The sequence below is a fragment of the Schistocerca nitens genome, chromosome 3, assembly GCF_023898315.1.
Source record: "Schistocerca nitens isolate TAMUIC-IGC-003100 chromosome 3, iqSchNite1.1, whole genome shotgun sequence".
NCBI classification, from domain to species: Eukaryota; Metazoa; Arthropoda; class Insecta; order Orthoptera; family Acrididae; genus Schistocerca; species Schistocerca nitens.
The window spans coordinates 200,904,732-200,927,231 of NC_064616.1; positions in this window are offsets into that span (position 1 = coordinate 200,904,732).

Genomic DNA, 22,500 nt, shown 5'->3' on the forward strand with positions numbered 1-22,500 from the left:
GATGCCTGTAAGCAAAATGTCAACTGAATCAATGCGAGTACCAGACTGCCTAAGTGAGATGCATGTGTCCTAATACACGACAGGGTATGTTGCTACTGGTCACTGGGACCATGTGCTCCACAGTGGCGCCCTCACTTTAGATTCGGGGCATGGAGCGCACGCAGCCATGCCTTACGGTATAACTGCTGCAGCAACCTCTAGTGGTCATAGAGTTCTGAGCTGTCTGGCGCAGATTCGAAACCTGTGGTCCTAGATACCAATATACCAGATGCTGCCCCCCCCCCGCTGAAACTTGTGTTTAGGATTGAAAACACCACATACAGTGCCGTGATGGCTGGCAGAAGGGAGAAGACCCAGGCTGATCAACTGCCGGTGTCGGGGAGGAAGGGACGAACCTAACCTAACCTAACCTAACCTAACCTAACCTAACCTAACCTCACCTAACCTAACCTAACCTAACCTAACCTAACCTAACCTAGCCTAGCCTAGCCTAGCCTAGCCTAACCTAACCTAACCTAACCTAACCTAACCTAACCTAACCTAACCTAACCTAACCTAACCTGATGCCTGTAAGCAAAATGTCAACTGAATCAATGCGAGTACCAGACTGCCTCACTAAGTGAGATGCATGTGTCTTAATACACGACAGGGTATGTTGCTACTGGCCACTGGGACCATGTGCTCCACAGTGGCGCCCTCACTTTAGATTCGGGGCATGGAGCGCAGGCAGCCATGCCTTACGGTATGACTGCTGCAGCGACCTCTAGTGGTCATAGAGTTCTGAGCTGTCTGGCGCAGATTCGAAACCTGTGGTCCTAGATACCCAGATACCAGATGCTGCCCCCCCGTGAAACTTGTGTGTAGGATTGAAAACACCACATACAGTGCCGTGATGGCTGGCAGAAGGGAGAAGACCCAGGCTGGTCAACTGCCGGTGTCGGGGAGGAAGGGACGAACCTAACCTAACCTAACCAAACCTAACCTAACCTAACCTAACCTAACCTAACCTAACCTAACCTAACCTAACCTAACCTATCCTATCCTAACCTAACGTGATGCCTGTAAGCAAAATGTCAACTGAATCAATGTGAGTACCAGACTGCCTCACTAAGTGAGATGCATGTGTCCTAATACACGACAGGGTATGTTGCTACTGGCCACTGGGTCCCAGTGCTCCACAGTGGCGCCCTCACTTTAGATTCGGGGCATGGAGCGCACGCAGCCATGCCTTACGGTATGACTGCTGCAGCAACCTCTAGTGGTCATAGAGTTCTGAGCTGTCTGGCGCAGATACGAAACCTGTGGTCCTAGATACCAATATACCAGATGCTGCCCCCCCCCCTGAAACTTGTCTGTAGGATTGAAAACACCACATACAGTGCCGTGATGGCTGGCAGAAGGGAGAAGACCCAGGCTGATCAACTGCCGGTGTCGGGGAGGAAGGGACGAACCTAACCTAACCTAACCTAACCGAACCTAACCTAACCTAACCTAACCTAACCTAACCTAACCTAACCTAACCTAACCTAACCTAACCTAACCTAACCTAACCTAACCTAACCTAACCTAACCTAACCTAACCTAACCTAACCTAACCTAACCTGATGCCTGTAAGCAAAATGTCAACTGAATCAATGCGAGTACCAGACTGCCTCACTAAGTGAGACAGGGTATGTTGCTACTGGCCACTGGGACCATGTGCACCACAGTGGCGCCCTCACTTTAGATTCGGGGCATGGAGCGCACGCAGCCATGCCTTACGGTATGACTGCTGCAGCAACCTCTAGTGGTCATAGAGTTCTGAGCTGTCTGGCGCAGATTCGAAACCTGTGGTCCTAGATACCAATATACCAGATGCTGCCCCCCCCTGAAACTTGTGTTTAGGATTGAAAACACCACATACAGTGCCGTGATGGCTGGCAGAAGGGAGAAGACCCAGGCTGATCAACTGCCGGTGTCGGGGAGGAAGGGACGAACCTAACCTAACCTAACCTAACCTAACCTAACCTAACCTAACCTCACCTAACCTAACCTAACCTAACCTAACCTAACCTAGCCTAGCCTAGCCTAGCCTAGCCTAACCTTACCTAACCTAACCTAACCTAACCTAACCTAACCTAACCTAACCTAACCTAACCTAACCTAACCTAACCTGATGCCTGTAAGCAAAATGTCAACTGAATCAATGCGAGTACCAGACTGCCTCACTAAGTGAGATGCATGTGTCTTAATACACGACAGGGTATGTTGCTACTGGCCACTGGGACCATGTGCTCCACAGTGGCGCCCTCACTTTAGATTCGGGGCATGGAGCGCAGGCAGCCATGCCTTACGGTATGACTGCTGCAGCGACCTCTAGTGGTCATAGAGTTCTGAGCTGTCTGGCGCAGATTCGAAACCTGTGGTCCTAGATACCCAGATACCAGATGCTGCCCCCCCGTGAAACTTGTGTGTAGGATTGAAAACACCACATACAGTGCCGTGATGGCTGGCAGAAGGGAGAAGACCCAGGCTGGTCAACTGCCGGTGTCGGGGAGGAAGGGACGAACCTAACCTAACCTAACCAAACCTAACCTAACCTAACCTAACCTAACCTAACCTAACCTAACCTAACCTAACCTAACCTAACCTAACCTAACCTAACCTAACCTAACCAAACCTATCCTATCCTAACCTAACGTGATGCCTGTAAGCAAAATGTCAACTGAATCAATGTGAGTACCAGACTGCCTCACTAAGTGAGATGCATGTGTCCTAATACACGACAGGGTATGTTGCTACTGGCCACTGGGACCCAGTGCTCCACAGTGGCGCCCTCACTTTAGATTCGGGGCATGGAGCGCACGCAGCCATGCCTTACGGTATGACTGCTGCAGCAACCTCTAGTGGTCATAGAGTTCTGAGCTGTCTGGCGCAGATTCGAAACCTGTGGTCCTAGATACCAATATACCAGATGCTGCCCCCCCCCTGAAACTTGTGTGTAGGATTGAAAACACCACATACAGTGCCGTGATGGCTGGCAGAAGGGAGAAGACCCAGGCTGATCAACTGCCGGTGACGGGGAGGAAGGGACGAACCTAACCTAACCTAACCTAACCTAACCTAACCTAACCTAACCTAACCTAACCTAACCTAGCCTAGGCTAGCCTAGCCTAGCCTAACCTAACCTAACCTAACCTAACCTAACCTAATCTAACCTAACCTAACCTAACCTAACCTATCCTATCCTAACCTAACGTGATGCCTGTAAGCAAAATGTCAACTGAATCAATGCGAGTACCAGACTGCCTCACTAAGTGAGATGCATGTGTCCTAATACACGACAGGGTATGTTGCTACTGGCCACTGGGACCCTGTGCTCCACAGTGGCGCCCTCACTTTAGATTCGGGGCATGGAGCGCACGCAGCCATGCCTTACGGTATGACTGCTGCAGCGACCTCTAGTGGTCATAGAGTTCTGAGCTGTCTGGCGCAGATTCGAAACCTGTGGTCCTAGATACCAAGATACCAGATGCTGCCCCCCCCCTGAAACTTGTGTGTAGGATTAAAAACACCACATACAGTGCCGTGATGGCTGGCAGAAGGGAGAAGACCCAGGCTGATCAACTGCCGGTGTCGGGGAGGAAGAGACGAACCTAACCTAACCTAACCTAACCTAACCTAACCTAACCTAACCTAACCTAACCTAACCTAACCTAACCTAACCTAACCTAACCTAACCTAACCTAACCTAACCTAACCTAACCTAACCTAACCTAACCTAACCTAACCTAACCTAACCTAACCTAACCTAACCTAACCTAACCTAACCTAACCTAACCTAACCTAACCTAACCTAACCTAACCTAACCTAACCTAACCTAACCTAACCTAACCTAACCTAACCTAACCTAACCTAACCTAACCTAACCTAACCTAACCTAACCTAACCTAACCTAACCTAACCTAACCTAACCTAACCTAACCTAACCTAACCTAACCTAACCTAACCTAACCTAGCCTAGCCTAGCCTAGCCTAGCCTAACCTAACCTAACCTAACCTAACCTAACCTAACCTAACCTAACCTAACCTAACCTAACCTGATGCCTGTAAGCAAAATGTCAACTGAATCAATGCGAGTACCAGACTGCCTCACTAAGTGAGATGCATGTGTCTTAATACACGACAGGGTATGTTGCTACTGGCCACTGGGACCATGTGCTCCACAGTGGCGCCCTCACTTTAGATTCGGGGCATGGAGCGCAGGCAGCCATGCCTTATGGTATGACTGCTGCAGCGACCTCTAGTGGTCATAGAGTTCTGAGCTGTCTGGCGCAGATTCGAAACCTGTGGTACTAGATACCAAGATACCAGATCCTCCCCCCCCCCCCTGAAACTTGTGTGTAGGATTGAAAACACAACATACAGTGCCGTGATGGCTGGCAGAAGGGAGAAGTCCCAGGCTGGTCAACTGCCGGTGTCGGGGAGGAAGGGACGAACCTAACCTAACCTAACCTAACCTAACCTAACCTAACCTAACCTAACCTAACCTAACCTAACCTAACCTAACCTAACCAACCTAACCTAACCTAACCTAACCTAACCTAACCTAACCTAACCTAACCTAACCTAACCTAACCTAACCTAACCTAACCTAACCTAACCTAACCTAACCTGATGCCTGTAAGCAAAATGTCAACTGAATCAATGCGAGTACCAGACTGTCTCACTAAGTGAGATGCATGTGTCTTAATACATGACAGGGTATGTTGCTACTGGCCACTGGGACCATGTGCTCCACAGTGGCGCCCTCACTTTAGATTCGGGCCATGGAGCGCACGCAGCCCTGCCTTACGGTATGACTGCTGCAGCGACCTCTAGTGGTCATAGAGTTCTGAGCTGTCTGGCACAGATTCGAAACCTGTGGTACTAGATACCAAGATACCAAATCCTCCCCCCCCCCCTGAAACTTGTGTGCAGGATTGAAAACACCACATACAGTGCCATGATGGCTGGCAGAAGGGAGAAGACCCAGGCTGGTCAATTGCCGGTGTCGGGGAGGAAGGGACGAACCTAACCTAACCTAACCAAACCTAACCTAACCTAACCTAACCTAACCTAACCTAACCTAACCTAACCTATCCTATCCTAACCTAACGTGATGCCTGTAAGCAAAATGTCAACTGAATCAATGCGAGTACCAGACTGCCTCACTAAGTGAGATGCATGTGTCCTAATACACGACAGGGTATGTTGCTACTGGCCACTGGGACCCTGTGCTCCACAGTGGCGCCCTCACTTTAAATTCGGGGCATGGAGCGTACGCAGCCATGCCTTACGGTATGACTGCTGCAGCGACCTCTAGTGGTCATAGAGTTCTGAGCTGTCTGGCGCAGATTCGAAACCTGTGGTCCTAGATACCAAGATACCAGATGCTGCCCCCCCCCCTGAAACTTGTGTGTAGGATTGAAAACACCACATACAGTGCCGTGATGGCTGGCAGAAGGGAGAAGACCCAGGCTGATCAACTGCCGGTGTCGGGGAGGAAGAGACGAACCTAACCTAACCTAACCTAACCTAACCTAACCTAACCTAACCTAACCTAACCTAACCTAACCTAACCTAACCTAACCTAACCTAACCTAACCTAACCTAACCTAACCTAACCTAACCTAACCTAACCTAACCTAACCTAACCTAACCTAACCTAACCTAACCTAACCTAACCTAACCTAACCTAACCTAACCTAACCTAACCTAACCTAACCTAACCTAACCTAACCTAACCTAACCTAACCTAACCTAACCTAACCTAACCTAACCTAACCTAACCTAACCTGATGCCTGTAAGCAAAATGTCAACTGAATCAATGCGAGTACCAGACTGCCTCACTAAGTGAGATGCATGTGTCCTAATACACGACAGGGTATGTTGCTACTGGCCACTGGGACCATGTGCTCCACAGTGGCGCCCTCACTTTAGATTCGGGGCATGGAGCGCACGCAGCCATGCCTTACGGTATGACTGCTGCAGCAACCTCTAGTGGTCATAGAGTTCTGAGCTGTCTGGCGCAGATTCGAAACCTGTGGTCCTAGATACCAATATACCAGATGCTGCCCCCCCCTGAAACTTGTGTTTAGGATTGAAAACACCACATACAGTGCCGTGATGGCTGGCAGAAGGGAGAAGACCCAGGCTGATCAACTGCCGGTGTCGGGGAGGAAGGGACGAACCTAACCTAACCTAACCTAACCTAACCTAACCTAACCTAACCTCACCTAACCTAACCTAACCTAACCTAACCTAACCTAGCCTAGCCTAGCCTAGCCTAGCCTAACCTTACCTAACCTAACCTAACCTAACCTAACCTAACCTAACCTAACCTAACCTAACCTAACCTAACCTAACCTGATGCCTGTAAGCAAAATGTCAACTGAATCAATGCGAGTACCAGACTGCCTCACTAAGTGAGATGCATGTGTCTTAATACACGACAGGGTATGTTGCTACTGGCCACTGGGACCATGTGCTCCACAGTGGCGCCCTCACTTTAGATTCGGGGCATGGAGCGCAGGCAGCCATGCCTTACGGTATGACTGCTGCAGCGACCTCTAGTGGTCATAGAGTTCTGAGCTGTCTGGCGCAGATTCGAAACCTGTGGTCCTAGATACCCAGATACCAGATGCTGCCCCCCCGTGAAACTTGTGTGTAGGATTGAAAACACCACATACAGTGCCGTGATGGCTGGCAGAAGGGAGAAGACCCAGGCTGGTCAACTGCCGGTGTCGGGGAGGAAGGGACGAACCTAACCTAACCTAACCAAACCTAACCTAACCTAACCTAACCTAACCTAACCTAACCTAACCTAACCTAACCTAACCTAACCTAACCTAACCTAACCTAACCTATCCTATCCTAACCTAACGTGATGCCTGTAAGCAAAATGTCAACTGAATCAATGTGAGTACCAGACTGCCTCACTAAGTGAGATGCATGTGTCCTAATACACGACAGGGTATGTTGCTACTGGCCACTGGGACCCAGTGCTCCACAGTGGCGCCCTCACTTTAGATTCGGGGCATGGAGCGCACGCAGCCATGCCTTACGGTATGACTGCTGCAGCAACCTCTAGTGGTCATAGAGTTCTGAGCTGTCTGGCGCAGATTCGAAACCTGTGGTCCTAGATACCAATATACCAGATGCTGCCCCCCCCCTGAAACTTGTGTGTAGGATTGAAAACACCACATACAGTGCCGTGATGGCTGGCAGAAGGGAGAAGACCCAGGCTGATCAACTGCCGGTGTCGGGGAGGAAGGGACGAACCTAACCTAACCTAACCTAACCTAACCTAACCTAACCTAACCTAACCTAACCTAACCTAGCCTAGGCTAGCCTAGCCTAGCCTAACCTAACCTAACCTAACCTAACCTAACCTAATCTAACCTAACCTAACCTAACCTAACCTATCCTATCCTAACCTAACGTGATGCCTGTAAGCAAAATGTCAACTGAATCAATGCGAGTACCAGACTGCCTCACTAAGTGAGATGCATGTGTCCTAATACACGACAGGGTATGTTGCTACTGGCCACTGGGACCCTGTGCTCCACAGTGGCGCCCTCACTTTAGATTCGGGGCATGGAGCGCACGCAGCCATGCCTTACGGTATGACTGCTGCAGCGACCTCTAGTGGTCATAGAGTTCTGAGCTGTCTGGCGCAGATTCGAAACCTGTGGTCCTAGATACCAAGATACCAGATGCTGCCCCCCCCTGAAACTTGTGTGTAGGATTAAAAACACCACATACAGTGCCGTGATGGCTGGCAGAAGGGAGAAGACCCAGGCTGATCAACTGCCGGTGTCGGGGAGGAAGAGACGAACCTAACCTAACCTAACCTAACCTAACCTAACCTAACCTAACCTAACCTAACCTAACCTAACCTAACCTAACCTAACCTAACCTAACCTAACCTAACCTAACCTAACCTAACCTAACCTAACCTAACCTAACCTAACCTACCCTAACCTAACCTAACCTAACCTAACCTAACCTAACCTAACCTAACCTAACCTAACCTAACCTAACCTAACCTAACCTAACCTAACCTAACCTAACCTAACCTAACCTAACCTAACCTAACCTAACCTAACCTAACCTAACCTAACCTAACCTAACCTAACCTAACCTAACCTAACCTAACCTAACCTAACCTAACCTGATGCCTGTAAGCAAAATGTCAACTGAATCAATGCGAGTACCAGACTGCCTCACTAAGTGAGATGCATGTGTCTTAATACACGACAGGGTATGTTGCTACTGGCCACTGGGACCATGTGCTCCACAGTGGCGCCCTCACTTTAGATTCGGGGCATGGAGCGCACGCAGCCCTGCCTTACGGTATGACTGCTGCAGCGACCTCTAGTGGTCATAGAGTTCTGAGCTGTCTGGCGCAGATTCGAAACCTGTGGTACTAGATACCAAGATACCAGATCCTCCCCCCCCCCTGAAACTTGTGTGTAGGATTGAAAACACAACATACAGTGCCGTGATGGCTGGCAGAAGGGAGAAGTCCCAGGCTGGTCAACTGCCGGTGTCGGGGAGGAAGGGACGAACCTAACCTAACCTAACCTAACCTAACCTAACCTAACCTAACCTAACCTAACCTAACCTAACCTAACCTAACCTAACCTAACCTAACCTAACCTAACCAACCTAACCTAACCTAACCTAACCTAACCTAACCTAACCTAACCTAACCTAACCTAACCTAACCTAACCTAACCTAACCTAACCTAACCTAACCTAACCTGATGCCTGTAAGCAAAATGTCAACTGAATCAATGCGAGTACCAGACTGTCTCACTAAGTGAGATGCATGTGTCTTAATACATGACAGGGTATGTTGCTACTGGCCACTGGGACCATGTGCTCCACAGTGGCGCCCTCACTTTAGATTCGGGCCATGGAGCGCACGCAGCCCTGCCTTACGGTATGACTGCTGCAGCGACCTCTAGTGGTCATAGAGTTCTGAGCTGTCTGGCACAGATTCGAAACCTGTGGTACTAGATACCAAGATACCAGATCCTCCCCCCCCCCTGAAACTTGTGTGCAGGATTGAAAACACCACATACAGTGCCGTGATGGCTGGCAGAAGGGAGAAGACCCAGGCTGGTCAATTGCCGGTGTCGGGGAGGAAGGGACGAACCTAACCTAACCTAACCAAACCTAACCTAACCTAACCTAACCTAACCTAACCTAACCTAACCTAACCTAACCTAACCTATCCTATCCTAACCTAACGTGATGCCTGTAAGCAAAATGTCAACTGAATCAATGCGAGTACCAGACTGCCTCACTAAGTGAGATGCATGTGTCCTAATACACGACAGGGTATGTTGCTACTGGCCACTGGGACCCTGTGCTCCACAGTGGCGCCCTCACTTTAAATTCGGGGCATGGAGCGTACGCAGCCATGCCTTACGGTATGACTGCTGCAGCGACCTCTAGTGGTCATAGAGTTCTGAGCTGTCTGGCGCAGATTCGAAACCTGTGGTCCTAGATACCAAGATACCAGATGCTGCCCCCCCCCCCCTGAAACTTGTGTGTAGGATTGAAAACACCACATACAGTGCCGTGATGGCTGGCAGAAGGGAGAAGACCCAGGCTGATCAACTGCCGGTGTCGGGGAGGAAGAGACGAACCTAACCTAACCTAACCTAACCTAACCTAACCTAACCTAACCTAACCTAACCTAACCTAACCTAGCCTAGCCTAACCTAACCTAACCTAACCTAACCTAACCTAACCTAACCTAACCTAACCTAACCTAACCTAACCTAACCTAACCTAACCTAACCTAACCTAACCTAACCTAACCTAACCTAACCTAACCTAACCTAACCTAACCTAACCTAACCTAACCTAACCTAACCTAACCTAACCTAACCTAACCTAACCTAACCTAACCTAACCTAACCTAACCTAACCTAACCTAACCTAACCTAACCTAACCTAACCTAACCTAACCTAACCTAACCTAACCTAACCTAACCTAACCTAACCTAACCTAACCTAACCTAACCTAACCTAACCTAACCTAACCTAACCTAACCTAACCTAACCTAACCTAACCTAACCTAACCTAACCTAACCTAACCTAACCTGATGCCTGTAAGCAAAATGTCAACTGAATCAATGCGAGTACCAGACTGCCTCACTAAGTGAGATGCATGTGTCTAAATACACGACAGGGTATGTTGCTACTGGCCACTGGGACCATGTGCTCCACAGTGGCGCCCTCACTTTAGATTCGGGGCATGGAGCGCACGCAACCATGCCTTACGGTATGACTGCTGCAGCGACCTCAAGTGGTCATAGAGTTCTGAGCTGTCTGGCGCAGATTCGAAACCTGTGGTCCTAGATACCCAGATACCAGATGCTGCCCCCGACCCCTGAAACTTGTGTGTAGGATTGAAAACACCACATACAGTGCCGTGATGGCTGGCAGAAGGGAGAAGACCCAGGCTGATCCACTGCCGGTGTCAGGGAGGAAGGGACGAACCTAACCTAACCTAACCTAACGTAACCTAACCTAACCAGACCTAACCTAACCTAAACCTAACCTAACCTATCCTAACCTAACCTAACCTAACCTAACCTAACCTAACCTAACCTAACCTAACCTAACCTAACCTAACCTAACCTAACCTAACCTAACCTAACCTAACCTAACCTAAACTAACCTAACCTAACCTAACCTAACCTGATGCCTGTAAGCAAAATGTCAACTGAATCAATGCGAGTACCAGACTGCCTCACTAAGTGAGATGCATGTGTCCTAATACACGACAGGGTATGTTGCTACTGGCCACTGGGACCATGTGCTCCACAGTGGCGCCCTCACTTTAGATTCGGGGCATGGAGCGCACGCAGCCATGCCTTACGGTATGACTGCTGCAGCAACCTCTAGTGGTCATAGAGTTCTGAGCTGTCTGGCGCAGATTCGAAACCTGTGGTCCTAGATACCAATATACCAGATGCTGCCCCCCCCCCCTGAAACTTGTGTGTAGGATTGAAAACACCACATACAGTGCCGTGATGGCTGGCAGAAGGGAGAAGACCCAGGCTGATCAACTGCCGGTGTCGGGGAGGAAGGGACGAACCTAACCTAACCTAACCTAACCTAACCTAACCTAACCTAACCTAACCTAACCTAACCTAACCTAACCTAACCTAACCTAACCTAGCCTAGCCTAGCCTAGCCTAGCCTAACCTAACCTAACCTAACCTAACCTAACCTAACCTAACCTAACCTAACCTAACCTAACCTAACCTGATGCCTGTAAGCAAAATGTCAACTGAATCAATGCGAGTACCAGACTTTCTCACTAAGTGAGATGCATGTGTCTTAATACACGACAGGGTATGTTGCTACTGGCCACAGGGACCATGTGCTCCACAGTGGCGCCCTCACTTTAGATTCGGGGCATGGAGCGCACGCAGCCCTGCCTTACGGTATGACTGCTGCAGCGACCTCTAGTGGTCATAGAGTTCTGAGCTGTCTGGCACAGATTCGAAACCTGTGGTACTAGATACCAAGATACCAGATCCTCCCCCCCCCCTGAAACTTGTGTGCAGGATTGAAAACACCACATACAGTGCCGTGATGGCTGGCAGAAGGGAGAAGACCCAGGCTGGTCAACTGCCGGTGTCGGGGAGGAAGGGACGAACCTAACCTAACCTAACCAAACCTAACCTATCCTAACCTAACCTAACCTAACCTAACCTAACCTAACCTAACCTAACCTAACCTAACCTAACCTAACCTAACCTAACCTAACCTATCCTATCCTAACCTAACGTGATGCCTGTAAGCAAAATGTCAACTGAATCAATGCGAGTACCAGACTGCCTCACTAAGTGAGATGCATGTGTCCTAATACACGACAGGGTATGTTGCTACTGGCCACTGGGACCCTGTGCTCCACAGTGGCGCCCTCACTTTAGATTCGGGGCATGGAGCGCACGCAGCCATGCCTTACGGTATGACTGCTGCAGCGACCTCTAGTGGTCATAGAGTTCTGAGCTGTCTGGCGCAGATTCGAAACCTGTGGTCCTAGATACCAAGATACCAGATGCTGCCCCCCCCCCCTGAAACACGTGTGTAGGATTAAAAACACCACATACAGTGCCGTGATGGCTGGCAGAAGGGAGAAGACCCAGGCTGATCAACTGCCGGTGTCGGGGAGGAAGAGACGAACCTAACCTAACCTAACCTAACCTAACCTAACCTAACCTAACCTAACCTAACCTAACATAACCTAACCTAACCTAACCTAACCTAACCTAACCTAACCTAACCTAACCTAACCTAACCTAACCTAACCTAACCTAACCTAACCTAACCTAACCTAACCTAACCTAACCTAACTTAACCTAACCTGATGCCTGTAAGCAAAATGTCAACTGAATCAATGCCTGAGAATCAATGCGAGTACCAGACTGCCTCACTAGTGAGATGCATTGTCCTAATACACGACAGGGTATGTTCTACTGTCCACTGGGTCCATGTGCTCCACAGTGGCGCCCTCACTTTAGATTCGGGGCTTGGAGCGCACGCAGCCATGCCTTACGCTACGACAGCTGCAGCGACCTCTAGTGGTCATAGAGTTCTGAGCTGTCTGGCGCAGATTCGAAACCTGTGGTCCTAGATACCAAGATACCAGATGCAGCCCCCCCCCCCTGAAACACGTGTGTAGGATTAAAAACACACATACAGTGCCGTGATGGCTGGCAGAAGGGAGAAGACCAGGCTGATCAACTGCGTGTCGGGGGAGGAAGAGACGAACCTAACCTAAACCTAACCTAACCTAACCTAACCTAACCTAACCTACCTAACCTAACCTAACCTAAAACCTAACCTAACCTAACCTAACTAACCTAACCTAACTAACCTAACCTAACCTAACCTAAACTAACCTAACCCAACCTAACCCAACTGAACCCAACCCAACCTAACCCAACCCAACCCAACCCCCCAACCCAACCCAACCCAACCCAACCCCAACCCAACCCCAACCCAACCCAACCCAAACCAACCCAACCTAACCCAACCCAACCCAACCCACCCAACCAACCCAACCCAACCCAACCCAACCCCAACCAACCAACCCAACCCAACCCAACCCAACCCAACCAACCCAACCTAACCTAACCTAACCTAACCTAACCTAACCTAACCTAACCTAACCTAACCTGATGCCTGTAAGCAAATGTTCAACTGAATCAATGCGAGTACCAGACTGCCTCACTAAGTGAGATGCATGTGTCGTAATACACGACAGGGTATGTTGCTACTGGCCACTGGACCAATGTGCTCCCACAGTGGCGCACTCACTTAGATTCGGGGCATGGAGCGCACGCAGCCATGCCTTACGGTATGACTGCTGCAGCAACCTCTAGTGGTCATAGAGTTCTGAGCTGTCTGGCGCAGATTCGAAACCTGTGGTCCTAGATACCAATATACCAGATGCTGCCCCCCCCCCCCTGAAACTTGTGTGTAGGATTGAAAACACCACATACAGTGCCGTGATGGCTGGCAGAAGGGAGAAGACCCAGCTGATCAACTGCCGGTGTCGGGGAGGAAGGGACGAACCTAACCTAACCTAACCTAACCTAACCTAACCTAACCTAACCTAAACCTAACCTAACCTAACCTAACCTAACCTAACCTAACCTAACCTAACCTAACCTAACCCAACCTAACCTAACCTAACCTAACCTAACCTAACCTAACCTAACCTAACCTAACCTAACCTAACCTAACCTAACCTAACCTAACCTAACCTAACTAACCTAACCTAACCTAACCTAACCTAACTACCTAACCTAACCTAACCACCTAACCTAACCTAACCTGATGCCTGTAGCAAAATGTCAACTGAATCAATGCGAGTACCAGACTGCCTCACTAAGTGAGATGCATGTGTCTTAATACACGACAGGGTATGTTGCTACTGGCCACTGGGACCATGTGCTCCACAGTGGGGCCCTCACTTTAGATTCGGGGCATGGAGCGCACGCAACCATGCCTTACGGTATGACTGCTGCAGCGACCTCTAGTGGTCATAGAGTTCTGAGCTGTCTGGCGCAGATTCGAAACCTGTGGTCCTAGATACCCAGATACCAGATGCTGCCCCCCCCCCCCCCCCTGAAACTTGTGTGTAGGATTGAAAACACCACATACAGTGCCGTGATGGCTGGCAGAAGGGAGAAGACCCAGCTGATCCACTGCCGGTGTCGGGGAGGAAGGGACGAACCTAACAACCTAACCTAACCTAACCTAACCTAACCTAACCTAACCTAACCTAACCTAAACCTAACCTAACCTATCACCTAACCTAACCTAATCTAACCTAACCTAACCTAACTAACCTAACCTAACCTAACCTAACCTAACCTAACCTACCTAACCTAACCTAACCTAACCTAACCTAAACCTAACCTAACCTACCTAACCTAACCTAACCTAACCTAACCTGATGCCTGTAAGCAAAATGTCAACTGAATCAATCGAGTACCAGACTGCCTCACTAAGTGAGATGCATGTGTCCTAATACACGACAGGGTATGTTGCTACTGGCCACTGGACCATGTGCTCCACAGTGGCGCCCTCACTTTAGATTCGGGGCATGGAGCGCACGCAGCCATGCCTTACGGTATGACTGCTGCAGCAACCTCTAGTGGTCATAGAGTTCTGAGCTGTCTGGCGCAGATTCGAAACCTGTGGTCCTAGATACCAATATACCAGATGCTGCCCCCCCCCCCCCTGAAACTTGTGTGTAGGATTGAAAACACCACATACAGTGCCGTGATGGCTGGCAGAAGGGACGAAGACCAGGCTGATCAACTGCCGGTGTCGGGGAGGAAGGGACGACCTAACTAACCTAACCTAACCTAACCTAACCTAACCTAACCTACCAACCTAACCTAGCCTAGCCTAGCCTAGCCTAGCCTAACCTAACCTAACCTAACCTAACCTAACCTAACCTAACCTAACCTAACCTAACATAACCTAACCTAACTGATGCCTGTAAGCAAAATGTCAACTGAATCAATGCGAGTACCAGACTTGCTCACTAAGTGAGATGCATGTGTCTTAATACACGACAGGGTATGTTGCTACTGCCACAGGGACCATGTGCTCCACAGTGGCGCCCTCACTTTACATTCGGGGCATGGAGCGCACGCAGCCCTGCCTTACGGTATGACTGCTGCAGCGACCTCTAGTGGTCATAGAGTTCTGAGCTGTCTGGCACAGATTCGAAACCTGTGGTACTAGATACCAAGATACCAGATCCTCCCCCCCCCCCCTGAAACTTGTGTGCAGGATTGAAAACACCACATACAGTGCCGTGATGGCTGGCAGAAGGGAGAAGACCCAGGCTGGTCAACTGCCGGTGTCGGGGAGGAAGGGACGAACCTAACCTAACCTAACCAAACCTAACCTATCCTAACCTAACCTAACCTAACCTAACCTCACCTAACCTAACCTAACCTAACCTAACCTAACCTAACCTAACCTAACCTAACCTATCCTATCCTAACCTAACGTGATGCCTGTAAGCAAAATGTCAACTGAATCAATGCGAGTACCAGACTGCCTCACTAAGTGAGATGCATGTGTCCTAATACACGACAGGGTATGTTGCTACTGGCCACTGGGACCCTGTGCTCCACAGTGGCGCCCTCACTTTAGATTCGGGGCATGGAGCGCACGCAGCCATGCCTTACGGTATGACTGCTGCAGCGACCTCTAGTGGTCATAGAGTTCTGAGCTGTCTGGCGCAGATTCGAAACCTGTGGTCCTAGATACCAAGATACCAGATGCTGCCCCCCCCCCCTGAAACACGTGTGTAGGATTAAAAACACCACATACAGTGCCGTGATGGCTGGCAGAAGGGAGAAGACCCAGGCTGATCAACTGCCGGTGTCGGGGAGGAAGAGACGAACCTAACCTAACCTAACCTAACCTAACCTAACCTGACCTAACCTAACCTAACCTAACCTAACCTAACCTAACCTAACCTAACATAACCTAACCTAACCTAACCTAACCTAACCTAACCTAACCTAACTTAACCTAACCTGATGCCTGTAAGCAAAATGTCAACTGAATCAATGCGAGTACCAGACTGCCTCACTAAGTGAGATGCATGTGTCCTAATACACGACAGGGTATGTTGCTACTGGCCACTGGGACCATGTGCTCCACAGTGGCGCCCTCACTTTAGATTCGGGGCATGGAGCGCACGCAGCCATGCCTTACGGTACGACAGCTGCAGCGACCTCTAGTGGTCATAGAGTTCTGAGCTGTCTGGCACAGATTCGAAACCTGTGGTCCTAGATACCAAGATACCAGATGCTGCCACCCCCCCTGAAACACGTGTGTAGGATTAAAAACACCACATACAGTGCCGTGATGGCTGGCAGAAGGGAGAAGACCCAGGCTGATCAACTGCCGGTGTCGGGGAGGAAGAGACGAACCTAACCTAACCTAACCTAACCTAACCTAACCTAACCTAACCTAACCTAACCTAACCTAACCTAACCTAACCTAACCTAACCTAACCTAACCTAACCTAAACTAACCTAACCCAACCTAACCCAACTGAACCCAACCCAACCCAACCCAACCCAACCCAACCCAACCCAACCCAACCCAACCCAACCCAACCCAACCCAACCCAACCCAACCCAACCCAACCCAACCCAACCCAACCCAACCCAACCCAACCCAACCCAACCCAACCCAACCCAACCCAACCCAACCTAACCTAACCTAACCTAACCTAACCTAACCTAACCTAACCTAACCTAACCTAACCTGATGCCTGTAAGCAAAATGTCAACTGAATCAATGCGAGTACCAGACTGCCTCACTAAGTGAGATGCATGTGTCGTAATACACGACAGGGTATGTTGCTACTGGCCACTGGGACCATGTGCTCCACAGTGGCGCACTCACTTTAGATTTGGGGCATGGAGCGCACGCAGCCATGCCTTACGGTATGACTGCTGCAGCAACCTCTAGTGGTCATAGAGTTCTGAGCTGTCTGGCGCAGATTCGAAACCTGTGGTCCTAGATACCAATATACCAGATGCTGCCCCCCCCCCCTGAAACTTGTGTGTAGGATTGAAAACACCACATACAGTGCCGTGATGGCTGGCAGAAGGGAGAAGACCCAGGCTGATCAACTGCCGGTGTCGGGGAGGAAGGGACGAACCTAACCTAACCTAACCTAACCTAACCTAACCTAACCTAACCTAACCTAACCTAACCTAACCTAACCTAACCTAACCTAACCTAACCTAACCTAACCTAACCTAACCTGATGCCTGTAAGCAAAATGTCAACTGAATCAATGCGAGTACCAGACTGCCTCACTAAGTGAGATGCATGTGTCCTAATACACGACAGGGTATGTTGCTACTGGCCACTGGGACCATGTGCTCCACAGTGGCGCCCTCACTTTAGATTCGGGGCATGGAGCGCACGCAGCCATGCCTTACGGTATGACTGCTGCAGCAACCTCTAGTGGTCATAGAGTTCTGAGCTGTCTGCCGCAGATTCGAAACCTGTGGTCCTAGATACCAATATACCAGATGCTGCCCCCCCCCCTGAAACTTGTGTGTAGGATTGAAAACACCACATACAGTGCCGTGATGGCTGGCAGAAGGGAGAAGACCCAGGCTGATCAACTGCCGGTGTCGGGGAGGAAGGGACGAACCTAACCTAACCTAACCTAACCTAACCTAACCTAACCTAACCTAACCTATCCTATCCTAACCTAACGTGATGCCTGTAAGCAAAATGTCAACTGAATCAATGCGAGTACCAGACTGCCTCACTAAGTGAGATGCATGTGTCCTAATACACGACAGGGTATGTTGCTACTGGCCACTGGGACCCTGTGCTCCACAGTGGCGCCCTCACTTTAGATTCGGGGCATGGAGCGCACGCAGCCATGCCTTACGGTATGAATGCTGCAGCGACCTCTAGTGGTCATAGAGTTCTGAGCTGTCTGGCGCAGATTCGAAACCTGTGGTCCTAGATACCAAGATACCAGATGCTGCCGCCCCCCCCCCCCTGAAACACGTGTGTAGGATTAAAAACACCACATACAGTGCCGTGATGGCTGGCAGAAGGGAGAAGACCCAGGCTGATCAACTGCCGGTGTCGGGGAGGAAGAGACGAACCTAACCTAACCTAACCTAACCTAACCTAACCTAACCTAACCTAACCTAACCTAACCTAACCTAACCTAACCTAACCTAACCTAACCTAACCTAACCTAACCTAACCTAACCTAACCTAACCTAACCTAACCTAACCTAACCTAACCTAACCTAACCTAACTTAACCTAACCTGATGCCTGTAAGCAAAATGTCAACTGAATCAATGCGAGTACCAGACTGCCTCACTAAGTGAGATGCATGTGTCCTAATACACGACAGGGTATGTTGCTACTGGCCACTGGGACCATGTGCTCCACAGTGGCGCCCTCACTTTAGATTCGGGGCATGGAGCGCACGCAGCCATGCCTTACGGTACGACAGCTGCAGCGACCTCTAGTGGTCATAGAGTTCTGAGCTGTCTGGCGCAGATTCGAAACCTGTGGTCCTAGATACCAAGATAACAGATGCTGCCCCCCCTTCCCTGAAACTTGTGTGTAGGATTGAAAACACCACATACAGTGCCGTGATGGCTGGCAGAAGGGAGAAGACCCAGGCTGATCAACTGCCGGTGTCGGGGAGGAAGGGACGAACCTAACATAACCTAACCTAACCTAACCTAACCGAACCTAACTTTAACCTAACCTAACCTAACCTAACCTAACCTAACCTAACCTAACCTAACCTAACCTAACCTAACCTAACCTAACCTAACCTAACCTAACCTAACCTAACCTAACCTAACCTAACCTAACCTAACCTAACCTAAACTAACCTAACCCAACCTAACCCAACTGAACCCAACCCAACCCAATCCAACCCAACCCAACCCAACCCAACCCAACCCAACCCAACGCAACCCAACCCAACCCAACCCAACCCAACCCAACCCAAGCCAACCCAACCCAACCCAACCCAACCCAACCCAACCCAACCCAACCCAACCCAACCCAACCCAACCCAATGCAACCCAACCCAACCCAACCCAACCCAACCCAACCCAACCCAACCCAACCCAACCCAACCCAACCCAACCCAACCCAACCCAACCCAACCCAACCCAACCTAACCTAACCTAACCTAACCTAACCTAACCTAACCTAACCTAACCTGATGCCTGTAAGCAAAATGTCAACTGAATCAATGCGAGTACCAGACTGCCTCACTAAGTGAGATGCATGTGTCGTAATACACGACAGGGTATGTTGCTACTGGCCACTGGGACCATGTGCTCCACAGTGGCGCACTCACTTTAGATTCGGGGCATGGAGCGCACGCAGCCATGCCTTACGGTATGACTGCTGCAGCGACCTCTAGTGGTCATAGAGTTCTGAGCTGTCTGGCGCAGATTCGAAACCTGTGGTCCTAGATACCAAGATACCAGATGCTGCCCCCCCCCTGAAACTTGTGTGTAGGATTGAAAACACCACATACAGTGCCGTGATGGCTGGCAGAAGGGAGAAGACCCAGGCTGATCCACTGCCGGTGTCGGGGAGGAAGGGAAGAACCTAACCTAACCTAACCTAACCTAACCTAACCTAACCTAACCTAACCTAACCTAACCTAACCTAACCTAACCTAACCTAACCTAACCTAACCTAACCTAACCTAACCTGATGCCTGTAAGCAAAATGTCAACTGAATCAATGCGAGTACCAGACTGCCTCACTAAGTGAGATGCATGTGTCCTAATACACGACAGGGTATGTTGCTACTGGCCACTGGGACCCTGTGCTCCACAGTGGCGCCCTCACTTTAGATTCGGGGCATGGAGCGCACGCAGCCATGCCTTACGGTATGAATGCTGCAGCGACCTCTAGTGGTCATAGAGTTCTGAGCTGTCTGGCGCAGATTCGAAACCTGTGGTCCTAGATACCAAGATACCAGATGCTGCCCCCCCCCCTGAAACACGTGTGTAGGATTAAAAACACCACATACAGTGCCGTGATGGCTGGCAGAAGGGAGAAGATCCAGGCTGATCAACTGCCGGAGTCGGGGAGGAAGAGACGAACCTAACCTAACCTAACCTAACCTAACCTAACCTAACCTAACCTAACCTAACCTAACCTAACCTAACCTAACCTAACCTAACCTAACCTAACCTAACCTAACCTAACCTAACCTAACCTAACCTAACCTAACCTAACCTAACTTAACCTAACCTGATGCCTGTAAGCAAAATGTCAACTGAATCAATGCGAGTACCAGACTGCCTCACTAAGTGAGATGCATGTGTCCTAATACACGACAGGGTATGTTGCTACTGGCCACTGGGACCATGTGCTCCACAGTGGCGCCCTCACTTTAGATTCGGGGCATGGAGCGCACGCAGCCATGCCTTACGGTACGACAGCTGCAGCGACCTCTAGTGGTCATAGAGTTCTGAGCTGTCTGGCGCAGATTCGAAACCTGTGGTCCTAGATACCAAGATAACAGATGCTGCCCCCCCTTCCCTGAAACTTGTGTGTAGGATTGAAAACACCACATACAGTGCCGTGATGGCTGGCAGAAGGGAGAAGACCCAGGCTGATCAACTGCCGGTGTCGGGGAGGAAGGGACGAACCTAACATAACCTAACCTAACCTAACCTAACCGAACCTAACTTTAACCTAACCTAACCTAACCTAACCTAACCTAACCTAACCTAACCTAACCTAACCTAACCTAACCTAACCTAACCTAACCTAACCTAACCTAACCTAACCTAACCTAACCTAACCTAACCTAACCTAACCTAAACTAACCTAACCTAACCTAACCCAACTGAACCCAACCCAACCCAATCCAACCCAACCCAACCCAACCCAACCCAACCCAACCCAACCCAACCCAACCCAACCCAACCCAACCCAACCCAACCCAACCCAACCCAACCCAAGCCAACCCAACCCAACCCAACCCAACCCAACCCAACCCAACCCAACCCAACCCAACCCAACCCAATGCAACCCAACCCAACCCAACCCAACCCAACCCAACCCAACCCAACCCAACCCAACCCAACCCAACCCAACCCAACCCAACCCAACCCAACCCAACCCAACCCAACCCAACCTAACCTAACCTAACCTAACCTAACCTAACCTAACCTAACCTAACCTGATGCCTGTAAGCAAAATGTCAACTGAATCAATGCGAGTACCAGACTGCCTCACTAAGTGAGATGCATGTGTCGTAATACACGACAGGGTATGTTGCTACTGGCCACTGGGACCATGTGCTCCACAGTGGCGCACTCACTTTAGATTCGGGGCATGGAGCGCACGCAGCCATGCCTTACGGTATGACTGCTGCAGCGACCTCTAGTGGTCATAGAGTTCTGAGCTGTCTGGCGCAGATTCGAAACCTGTGGTCCTAGATACCAAGATACCAGATGCTGCCCCCCCCCTGAAACTTGTGTGTAGGATTGAAAACACCACATACAGTGCCGTGATGGCTGGCAGAAGGGAGAAGACCCAGGCTGATCCACTGCCGGTGTCGGGGAGGAAGGGACGAACCTAACCTAACCTAACCTAACCTAACCTAACCTAACCTAACCTAACCTAACCTAACCTAACCTAACCTAACCTAACCTAACCTAACCTAACCTAACCTAACCTAACCTAACCTAACCTAACCTGATGCCTGTAAGCAAAATGTCAACTGAATCAATGCGAGTACCAGACTGCCTCACTAAGTGAGATGCATGTGTCCTAATACACGACAGGGTATGTTGCTACTGGCCACTGGCACCATGTGCTCCACAGTGGCGCCCTCACTTTAGATTCGGGGCATGGAGCGCACGCAGCCATGCCTTACGGTATGACTGCTGCATCAACCTCTAGTGGTCATAGAGTTCTGAGCTGTCTGGCGCAGATTCGAAACCTGTGGTCCTAGATACCAATATACCAGATGCTGCCCCCCCCCTGAAACTTGTGTGTAGGATTGAAAACACCACATACAGTGCCGTGATGGCTGGCAGAAGGGAGAAGACCCAGGCTGATCAAGTGCCGGTGTCGGGGAGGAAGGGACGAACCTAACCTAACCTAACCTAACCTAACCTAACCTAACCTAACCTAACCTAACCTAACCCAACCTAACCTAGCCTAGCCTAGCCTAGCCTAGCCTAACCTAACCTAACCTAACCTAACCTAACCTAACCTAACCTAACCTAACCTAACCTAACCTAACCTGATGCCTGTAAGCAAAATGTCAACTGAATCAATGCGAGTACCAGACTGCCTCACTAAGTGAGATGCATGTGTCTTAATACACGACAGGGTATGTTGCTACTGGCCACTGGGA